The sequence below is a fragment of the Engraulis encrasicolus genome, chromosome 17, assembly GCF_034702125.1.
Source record: "Engraulis encrasicolus isolate BLACKSEA-1 chromosome 17, IST_EnEncr_1.0, whole genome shotgun sequence".
NCBI lineage: Eukaryota > Metazoa > Chordata > Actinopteri > Clupeiformes > Engraulidae > Engraulis > Engraulis encrasicolus.
The window spans coordinates 52078590-52084331 of record NC_085873.1 but is presented as its reverse complement, the minus strand read 5'-3'; the positions used below and the strand labels follow the sequence as shown (position 1 = coordinate 52084331).

At 39.4% G+C, this 5742-nt stretch overlaps 1 long non-coding RNA gene across 2 annotated transcripts; it reads left to right on the top strand.

Annotated features, from left to right (window-relative positions):
- Positions 1–2898: 2898 nt before the first annotated feature.
- Positions 2899–4515, top strand: LOC134467560 (uncharacterized). Of its 2 annotated transcripts, none has more exons than XR_010038625.1 (3): positions 2899–3016; positions 3631–3721; positions 3954–4515. It is a non-coding gene; the product is annotated as an uncharacterized LOC134467560 (long non-coding RNA). The 2 variants fall into 2 exon arrangements; XR_010038626.1 differs by lacking the exon at positions 2899–3016 and adding an exon at positions 3390–3524.
- The last annotated feature ends 1227 nt before the right edge of the window (positions 4516–5742 follow it).

Genomic DNA, 5742 nt, shown 5'->3' with positions numbered 1-5742 from the left:
TTCAAGTTCAACATTTTGGTCATTTCTGTAACTGTCATATAGGCTAAACACTGCATTCAGATCAGATTGGAGATCGGATTTGGTCTATTCTGATCAGGGAAAGTGTGCCCATTTAAACATATCTATTGTTAACTCTATTGGATCAAAACCAAGCAAGTGTCTGCAAAATTGGTGGTTCCGCATGCTCTGCAAGTCATGACAGAGACTCAGATTATCATCTTGGTTAAGCTTTGAGGCAGCCCTTTGCTAGCCAGGCCGTGCCCTCCTAGTGACGCAACACATTCAGCGTTGCTACTAGTCAGGTCAGGAGTCAATGCAAATAGTTGGGAAGGAAACAATCATTAGCAAACCAAGGGAGGCCATTTGGGAAATGTTGTTTGGGAAATGATGATTGTTACGCTCTCGGTCAGACCGAAGAGATTTGAAAGTCGAAGATAATCAGGTTAACCCTTTGTAGTACAAAAGCGGATTCCAAAAAAGTTGGGACACTTTGCATTTTGTGAATAAAATCAAAACGCTGGCATTTTCAAAACATTCAATATGTTAACAAGGTAGAACAGTATGTACAGACAACAAATCAGTTGTTAAAGTGAAGCAGAATTATTGTTTTGAGGAATTATGTGATCATTTAAAATTTCACCCTTGCAACAAATCCCAAAAAAGTTGGGACAGGGCCAATAAAATGCATTTTATATTAGATAAGACTAAACACAACACAAGGGATGAGCCTGAACAGTTAAATACTTTGACTGATGGCATAATTTTATTCAAAAATTGTATTCAAAAATTAGATATTTTGATGTGCGAGACATGATTTCAGCAGCTCAACTGATAGGTATGTTCTTCAACTTGCTTACCTTTTATTATGCTGAATATGTGGCATATCCTGACTGCAAGAAAACAATTTTGTGACCTGTTTACTCTTATGATGGAACCACACTATTGGAACATAGTAGAGATTTAAATTTGCCACCATTAGGGGACAATATCTAAAGGCGGTGCTCCAAAATATAATGCCTTGGTAGCCATGTTTGCTGTTTAAAGTCTGTATGTATCATTCAACATTCATTTTAATGCTCTACATGAGTAAGACAACCCTAACCAAGTCACCTCTGCACCCCCTTACCATCTGTATATGCTGTCTTTCAGACTGACCACTAAATCAAGCTGAAGTATTCATTTTCTATATAACCTGGAGGGTGCATGACTCCATAAATTTCAAAAAGGATGAAATATTTTCCATCCTGTGATCAGAGGACAGTTCCACATGTCTCCTAGGTTCATAGAATGAGCTTTTCCGCATGCAACACTGTTTAATGTGTGCATCATGTGCATTAATCAAGTGTTGTGTTTATGGTCATTTTTTCGAGAGCTGCCATTGTTGGAGTGTCATAGTTTACTTATTGACCACGAGTATGTCATAATCTCATAACTCATGCAATGATTACACAGAACTCTATATTACGGAAATAGGCCTTATATGCCTGCAATTTTGATAATTCAATCTTTCTGTGTAATAGATAAGTAATTAGTCCCTCAAAATCTTCGCTGCTGAGTGCCACAGCCTTTCTGTGATGGTATTTTAGTTGTGCATTAATGTTGGCAGTCAATATAGTTCTTTTTAAAATATTCTTCCTTGTGTTATTTTTAGAATTATCCAACTATTACAACATGTTTTGGCTCTGTCCCAACTTTTTTGAGATTTGTTGCATGGGTCAAATTTTAAATGATCACATAATTACCTCAAAGCAATAATTCTGCTCGACTTTAACAACTGATATGTTGTCTGTACCAGAGTCATGAATAGAAAAGAGTTGTGTATATCCCATTGGCATACGTGGGCAGGGGGCGGGGTCTATTTTCCGTGTCATGGCTCCTCCCTGTAGACTTCAAGAAGTTCCATATCCGGAAGTGGGCCCCGTAGACTTTCGTTTGACTGTCGACACCTTTCTCGGTAAGTTGATAAATGGGAGAACAAATCGAAATGTTTTCTGTGTTTCAGTATCCGTTGTCTAAAGTATAGCCTTCAATTATGTAATTGCATGTGGTTTGCATGAAAATTGCGATGTCGATGTTAAAGACGAACGCTGTTTAGGAATGAATAACCACTTCTGGTAGCTTAAGTTAGCATAGCGGCTTGGCTCCGGTCCAACTTCACAAGTGGCTACGTTACAATCCTATACAATGCGCTACTATCTGTATCATAAACGACTGTGTTTTCTACTTCCCACATTCATATAACGCCATATTACCCGTGTACATTCGTGGTTTGATCTTCCCAGCTATTTGAATGCATGTAGCTGCATGTGGTTAGCGTAGCGAGTAAGCATTTACGTGTGGATGTGTTGGCTAGCTACAAAAATTACAATTGAGTCCCGAATATTAAAGTACTGAAGTTGATGACCCCAGGTATTTCAGAAACCGAGAAATATATATTTCTGTTGAGTAAACCATGGATGTTTGCTGAACAGTTGCTGAACAGTTTGCTGAACAGTTTTGAAGTTGGCTAGTCGAACTACTATGCACAGTCCGTAGCCAGATGTGCACCGCATTGACAATGCGCCGTATACCTGTATTTCTCCTTTTAGCTCTGTGAAATCAAATAGTTTCTGATTGATTTGAATGAGTGGTGGATTAATGTCTATTTTTTTGTCTGCCAGTCTATCACTCCTCTATCACTCATCTGTTTTGTGTGTTTGATTAGGGACTTTGGTTCGGCATACACTGCTGGCTGTACCTATTGTTGTCATTACTACCATGTGGGACACAGTAAGATGCGTAAGATGCCTTGTGAATCTAAGGTAATTATTGTATTGAAATTGTGTTGTTATTATTACTATGTGATTCTTTACTTCACTGATGACCCCTGAACAGATTGTCAGTGCCCTTCCTAACTTCATGTGTTTCTTTATTTCATTGCTCCAGCTGTGTCATATTCACTCATCATTGACTGATGACCCCTGAACAGATTTCCGGCCCTTCTTCATACAGCTTGTCTTCCACCTTCACAGTCATGGTGTGTATATTGTTATTACAATGTGATTCTTCATTTCATTGCTCGTCTTCATACAGCTTGCCCCCTCCCCACATTCACTGCTTGGTGTGTTGTTATTATTACTATGTGATTCCTTACTTCACTGATGACCCCTGAACTTCATGTGTTTCTTTATTTCATTGCTCCAGGTGTGTCATATTCACTCATCATTGACTGATGACCCCTGAACAGATTGTCAGTGCCCTTCCTAACTTCATGTGATTCTTTATTTCATTGCTCCAGGTGTGTCATATCCACTCATCATTGACTGATGACCCCTGAACAGATTGTCAGTGCCCTTCCCAACTTCATGTGTTTCTTTGTTATTGCTCTTCCTCATACAGCTTGCCCCCACACTCACAGCTTGGTGTGTATATTGTAACAATGTGTTTCTTTATTTCATTGCTCCAGATGTGTCATGTTCACTCATCATTCACAGATATCCGGCCCTTCTTCATACAGCTTGCCCCCTCCCCACATTCACTGCTTGGTGTGTTGTTATTATTACTATGTGATTCTTTACTTCACTGATGACCCCTGAACAGATTGTCAGTGCCCTTCCTAACTTCATGTGTTTCTTTATTTCATTGCTCCAGCTGTGTCATATTCACTCATCATTGACTGATGACCCCTGAACAGATTTCCGGCCCTTCTTCATACACCTTGTCTTCCACCTTCACAGTCATGGTGTGTATATTGTTATTACAATGTGATTCTTCATTTCATTGCTCGTCTTCATACATCTTGTCTCCCACCTTCATCTGGTTCTTCACTTAATTGCTCCAGGTGTACCATATTCACTGATAATGATATTTGTTGTTCATATACAGCAGCATAGACCCCTTTTACAGTTTTAATTTTCTGTCTATTTCAATGTTACACGTTGAGTATGACCGCTGCATGTCTGTGTTGTTGACAGGCACAACACTCAGGAGTGCTGTGAGTTGCATGACACCTGCAGAGGCTCCATACTACAGACTACTACTACTCGGTACTACAGAAACCGGATCACTTGACAAGCCTGTGTCCTGTTTTGGCCTTCCACACTCTGTAGGATTGCATAGGCTCCATTTCTTCTCCCACATCACCATTCCAAAACAACTCCAGATGTTTCGTTTGTATTATGGCCAGTTTCTTTACATCTGTTACACTACCTGTGTTTTGCACCCAAAACTGGACTGCTCTATCTGTTTCTTGTTTTTTATCATTATCACTTGCATTGCTGTAAATATGTTCCATTAGCTCAGTTTTGCAACTATGAAGTGTACAGTTTTGTTGTTGTATTACTGTTACGCTGAGCAAAAAGAAACCTCAAACCTTACTCTTAGGCCTATGTGAATTCTTCATGCGTGTCGTGCTCTGTCAACAGTTTGATGCTTACAAAGCATTCCAAGTGTCTGTATGATGTTCTACCATTATGCTATGCCTTCACACAGTTAATAACAAAAGGTATACAGTATTAAAAATGCATATTCACACTAGGTTATTGTCTAACTTGGCACCATAGCAGTGAGCATCCAGTGTATTTCTGTGTTCAAAACATACATAAATACATTAAAAAAAAAAAAAATTGACCCACTCAAGTACTGGTTATACAGTTGTTGTCTTTTTTTAATTATAATTTATTTAGTCCACATGACAGATCCATGGCCCTGCTCCATGCCACTGATTCAGAGTCGTGTGTAGGGACTACACGTCTCTGCCCTGATCCTCTTCACTCTGCCTGCATGCAACGATGCATGTTTTTGGCAGGTCTGATGCAGCCTCATAAAGGCTAAAGCTGGCCTGCGTCTCACTGCTAGAGATCTATAGACATACAAGTGTATGTGATTAGTTTTTAACGAATTAATATTTGTAGTGTAAATAATGAACACAACGCTTTTGCGATTACAGTCAAAAGCTACCAAGAAAGTTAGCATCTCATAGGTAAGTGGCGGGCTCCTGGCTAAGCTAATGGTGATTTCCCTCAAAACGTGATAAAAACACACCAGTTCTACGACAGTAGCGTGTAAACAACACAGTATTTTATATCACCTAGATGTACTAGACGAATTACCTAAAAAAATGGGATGGATCCCGTTTGTGTGCATATTTATTCAATGCTTACCGTAGAAAGGCTTATTCTGCTCAGTAGAAGTCAATGACGGCTCTCTGTTTGTTTAGAACTTTAGCGTGTCTGAGCGTGTCTACACAGCCACTAGGTGACTTTCCCGCCGAGATCAAAGGTAGGCGTAACTCTGTTATCAATGGCTCTGGTCTGTACATAATGCTCTACATTATTAACATATTAGATGTTTTGAAAATGCCAGCATTTTGATTTTATTCACAAAATACAAAGTGTCCCAACTTTTTTGGAATCCGCTTTGTACTTGTTCTGTTCAAGATAGAGAGGATGCTGTTATTTGATGTCTGAAGGTTTCCTATAATTCGACAAAAGAATGTAATTCAGCCAAACCCTCTATCCCGTGGCATCATGTGTTGCGGTCCTCGGCATCTGCAGTCTACAGTAACAATATTCTGTGCAGGGCTTTGAATTTTTTTTCCAAACGTTCTGTTCCGAACAGAAACGGAATTATAACGTTTCCGGTTATGAGTTCCACCAATAAATTGACGTTCTCGAACCGGTTAGAACCAAAAAATATTGTTCCCGGAACGGTTAATTTCGTTCCTGTCAGCTGATTACTCCCCATAGGCCTAACTGACGTTAA